We start from the raw sequence: 5,865 nt of genomic DNA, 5'->3' as shown, positions 1-5,865 counted from the left end.
GGAAAACTTAGGCATACCACCCCATGGATAATCGTTGGTCTACATTCCAGCCAAACTCTATCATTGGTGTTCCTCTAATATTCTATGGCTTCCATGCCTTCAGTCACATTAGTCCCTATGTTTGAGAGCTTTGCCTGAATTGCTGTCTATCCAAATTTCACTCACTCTTACAATGCCTTATCTCCCTTGAAGCACTTCCTGGACTTTGTCCTCATCAACAACATGTACATGTCACATGCTATGTGTATTTATATATACTCACTTAATTCTCACAACAACCTCACAGTGTAAGTACTAAAATTATTCCCATTTTACACATGAGAAAATAAAGGCACTGCGAGGTTGGATAGTTTCCCTGAGGAGAATTACACAGCCAGCGAGCGTCAGAGAAAGGATTTGAATTTAAGCTGTTTGGCTCTAGAGTCTATGCCCTGATTTTCTAGCATGTATTGCTAGAACTTCTCATGGTTCTCCTTGGCCTCTAATGTTCATTATTTGTGTATGCCTCCCTTCCCCTAGCCTGCAAGCTCCCTGTAGACTAGGGGAGGGGAGGCACACACAAATAATGAAAACATAAGGGTATAGTAAAATAATCATGGCATTTGAAAGCAAACAGACTGGGCTTGAACAAATGACTGAAATTATCTGAGTCTCAGTTTCTTCATTTGTAAAAAGAGAGTGATAACATGTAACTTACAGTGTGACTGTGAGGAGGAGTGAATGAAATAATAGGTAAAAGTTTCTTAGTTGGGACTCTGGCATATCATGGGTATTCCATAAACACTGGCACTCTTCTCTTGTGTTTACATCACTGAAACTTGTAGTAGAATTCCTTTTACCTTATTAACTGTATAGTACTTTATCAGAGTAAGTTAGTACATTTGAGAGGAAACTAGGAACATCTTCCCTTGTATTAATTTACTTAGCAAATATTTATAGAGCGTCTACTATGTTGAAGACACTCTCAAAGGTGCTGGGGACATGACAGTGATCAACAGAGTCTCTGCTCTCATCGAGCCTGTATTAATGAAACTTTTAGGAGACCCCCTCTATGTTTGTCTCCAAATGAATGAGAAGTCTTCCATCTCATGTGACTTATGGAAATCAGCTGCAATACTTCAAAGCCTAACTATTAAGGGTAGTAATCTTTTGCTTTCCTCACCTGTTGCTGACAGGGAGATTCTCTTACGATTTGACTGCTGTTCATGGTAATGTGGGACCAAGGATCCTTGCCTGGGTCAAGGCCCGTAAAGAAACTTAACACCAGTGGCAACAGTGCTGTCCTTTCCATTTGCCTTATTCCGTGAGGGTATAGGCAAGCTACTAGATTCTTTCTAGGTTTCAGCAGAGTCAAAAGCTGTGTGGATTTTTCCCACAGCAATGATCAAGAGAAAATGTCCCCTGTTGCTTACATTCTCACATAATGACTAGATGGCTTTATTTACATATTTTACAGAAACAATGTCTGAACACAAGTGTCCTCTTCAGGTGAGGTCATAAAGACAGCTAAGGGTGAACTGAGGGTGAATGCTTGTCTGTCTCAGCAGGAGAACCTGTGAAATTCAAACAGGCTGCAGTACTTTGTGCTGATTTGACCTGTTGGCTCAGAGACTCTTCAAAAGCAGTTAAAAGCCTCTGGGGATGAAGGAATATTTTTCACCTATATCTACAGAGACAAACACATTCCAGGAAGAGTACACAGTTAACTGTGAATTCGAAACCATTTTTTCCTCGCAGTGAGTCTAGATGATTAAAAAATCTAGTCTTAAAACTGTGGAGTTATCCTGGACTCGTTTATCACATTCCATCTCCATACCACAGGAAATCTTGCTGGCTTTACCATAAAAATATGTCCAGAATCCAACTATTGCTCATCTCCCAGTTTTCACACTGGTCCAAGCCCCCAGCAACTCCCACTTGAGTTATGGCAGGAGCCTCCCATAAGACCATGTTCCCACCCTTGTCCCAAGGCAAGACATTCCCAGTCCAGAGTGGGTCCGTTTAAAACTCATTTCTGATCATGTCACTTCTCCAATCTAAACCCTGCGATGACTTCCCTTCTCACTCAGAGTAAAAGTCAATGTCCTGAGGATGGTCCGCAGGACTGTTAGCTCCCCTGACCTACCTGGCCTCACCAATACAACCTTCTGGCTCACCATCTTTGTCCACAGTAGACTCCAAGCCTGTTCTTCAAACAGGCCCTTCCATGGATTCTTCCCTCTGCTTAGAACGCTGTCCCCCAGATAGCTCCATGGTGCACTTCCTCAGCTGCTTCTAGTCTTTACTCAGATGTTGCCTGCCCAGTGAGGCCCACCACGTCCATTCTAAGAAAACTGCAACCCACCCTCTGGAATGCTCAATATCCTTCCTTGCTATTTCTATTAAGACTTATAAGCTTCTTGGCCAATTAACACATACAAAAAAATGCTCCACATCACTAATCACCAGAGAAATGCAAATTAAAACGACGAGATACCATCTCATACCTGTCAGAATGGCTATTAGTAAAAAGTCTAAAAACAACAGATTTGGTGAGGCTATGGAGAAAAGGGAATGTTATATACTGTTAATGAGAATGTAAATTGGTTCAGCCACTGTGGAAAGCAATTGGGAGATTTCTCAAAAAACTTAAAACAGAATTACCATTTGAGTCAGAAATCCCATTACTGGGTATATATCCAGAAGAAAACAAATAGTTCTATCAAAAAGACACACACACACTTGCATGTTCATCACGGCACTATTTGCAATAGCAAAGACATGGAATCAACCCAGGTGCCTGTCCGTGGTCTATTGGATAAAGAAAGTGTGGTACATATACACCATGGAAAGCTACACAGCCATAAGAAGAATGAAATGTCCTTTGTAGCAACATGGATGGAGCTGGAGGCCATTTCCTAAGCAAATTAACATGGGAAAAGAAAATCAAATACCACGTGTTCTCCCTTATAAGTGGGAGCTAAACATTGGGTACACATGGACATAAAGGTGGCAACAATAGACACTGGGGACTCCTAGAGCTTGGAGAGAGGGAGGTGGGCAAGGGTTGAAAAACTATTGGATACTATGCTCAACACCTGGGTGATGGGATCATTTGTACCTGAAACCTCAGCATCCCACTATATACCCAGGTAACAAACCTGAACATGTACCCCCTGAATATCAAACAAAAGTGAAAAATAAAAGAATAAATAAATTGAAAAAGACTTATTGGCTTCTCATGTCATATAAAATTTACTTATCTATTTTATTTCTTTTTTGTCTGTTTTCTCCCACTAACCTGCAATCTCTACCCAGGCAGGAATTTTTTTTTATTTTGTTTTTCACTGTTGTATCCCCAGCACCTACAATAGCACCTGTTACACAGGAGGAGTTCAGTACCTATTTGTTGAATTCGTATGTCATTTTTTCAGAAGGACACAGTTGCAGTCCAGAATGTAGAGTGAACAGGCATCAGGCCTTCTCTCCGTAGGCTCTTCCCAGGATGCAGAGAGATTCATAATTACTGGGAGCCCAGCTGTGGGCTCAATCAAGCCTTCATGCCTGCTCGTCAGGGTGGGGGATCACTCACTGCTAATTATCCAGGGAAAAGACGGTTGAATTATGTATGGTATTGCTTGCAAAATGCAGCAATTTGCTTAAAATTGGTTAATGTGTGTGTTCAAGGGTATGGATCCTACACAATTTTAGACTTCAGTCTTGTGGGAGTTTATAGAAAAATAGCTTTCAGATGGAAAGATAAATGAGCTCCAAAATTCTCTCAAGAAATCATCTTTTTCCTCCCTCTTTCCATTTGTTAACCCTGTAATATGCTGATCAACTTTTGGGGAAAAAAGGATATTAAATCAAGATAAGAGATCAGTTTAAGTTATTCCAATGACATTAAAATTACTTCCTACTCTAACATTAAAATTGGGTAGACTTAGAAACTTCGGCTTAAATGTATTTTCTTGGGCATCATACAATTTTTCAGGTGTTCTGAAGGAAAAAAGGGTCCAGGCAGTAGATATTAAGTGTGTATGGGTCCAAAGTAAGAGTTGGAAATGTCTCTTTCTGTGCAATTAGCAGTCGTATTATGAAACTAAACTTAGAAAGAAGAAGAGGGTTCTAATTGCACAATTTGGTGTAGACTGCTAATCTCATGAAACACATTTTACTGGTGGGCTCATTAGAACCTTGTTTTGATTATCCTAAAGCAAAGTGGAGAAACCTATTGCTAGCCTATGAAGCACAGCTGCCTGTTTTCAAAGAGCATGCTTTTGAAGGCAGGTAGAGCCCCTCTTCCACACCCACCAATGTGGCAACTGGCGAGGGTGGACAGTGCATTGTTAGTTGATAAAGTGATCATTTTTAAAAAGAAAAAAAGAAGGCAGAAAGATACTGACAAAGAAATTCAGAGGTTCTATATAGATACACCAAGTTTTACTTCCCACAGAGACTCTGGCTTCTATATCTTTTATGTTGAGTTGAGTTTTAAGTTTCATCAGTAATAGAAACTTTGAAATAATAGCTACAATTTATCTATTGCTTACTAAGAGCCAGACATCAAGCTAAACATCTAACTATCTCACTTAACCCTCAAAATAACTAATATAATATGTAGTTCTCCCATTCTGGAGATGAGAGAGATAAGATTTGGAGAAGTTAAATGATTTGCCTGAGGTTATATACTAGAGCTGGTCTTGAGCTCAGAGGTATTTATCTCTGAACTCTGTGCTTTTAAACATCATGCTTAACACATTGCTTCTTAACCTTATCAGATCCAACCCCTTTTCATAGCAAGTATTTTATGTTCCTTTATTATTCTGAAGTCAAATTAATAGATATTACTGACTAACCTACACTTTTCCTGTTTTTGACTTTATTTATTTATTTTTTAATACTTTAAGTTCTGGGATACATGTGCAGAACGTGCAGGTTTGTTACATAGGTATACACGTGCCATGGTGGTTTGCTGCAGCTATAACCTGTCATCTACATTAGGTATTTCTCCTACTGCTATCCCTGTCCTAGCACCCTACCCCACAAGAGGCCCCAGTGTGTGATGCTCCCCTCCCTGTGTCCACGTGTTCTCATTGTTCAGCTCCCACTTATGAGTGAGAACATGTGGTGTTTGGTTTTCTGTTCTTGTGTTAGTTTGTTGAGAATGATGGTTTCCAGCTTCATCCATGTCGCTGCAAAGGATGTGAACTCATCCTTTTTTATGGCTGCATAGTATTCCATGGTATATATGTGCCACATTTTCTTTATCCAGTCTATCATTGATGGGCATTTGGATTGGTCCAAGTCTTTGCTATTGTGAACAGTGCCACAATAAACATACATGTGCATGTGTCTTTATAGTAGAATGTTTTATCATCTTTTGGCTATATATCCAGTAATGGGATTGCTGGGTCAAATGGTATTTCTGGTTTTAGATCCTCAAGGAATTGCCCCACTGTCTTCCACAATGGTTGAACTAATTTACACTCCCACCAACAGTGTAAAAGCTATCGTATTTCTCCACATCCTCACCAGAATCTGTTCTTTCCTGACTTTTTAATGATCGCCATTCTAACTGGCATGAGATGGTATCTCATGGTGGTTTTGATTTGCATTTCTCTAATGACCAGTGATGATGAGCTTTTTATCATATGTTTGTTGGCTGCTTAAATGTCTTCTTTTGAGAAGTGCCTGTTCATATCCTTTGCCCACTTTTTGATGGGGTTGTTTTTTTCTTGTAAATTTGTTTAAGTTCCTTGTAGATTCTGGATATTAGCCCTTTGTCAGATGGATGGATTGCAAAAATTTTCTCCCATTCTGTAGGTTGTCTGTTCACTCTGATGATAGTTTCTTTTGCTGTGCAGAATCTCTTTAGTTTAATTA

This window comes from Mandrillus leucophaeus, unplaced genomic scaffold, assembly GCF_000951045.1.
Source record: "Mandrillus leucophaeus isolate KB7577 unplaced genomic scaffold, Mleu.le_1.0 Scaffold114, whole genome shotgun sequence".
NCBI lineage: Eukaryota > Metazoa > Chordata > Mammalia > Primates > Cercopithecidae > Mandrillus > Mandrillus leucophaeus.
This window is presented reverse-complemented; position numbering follows the sequence as displayed.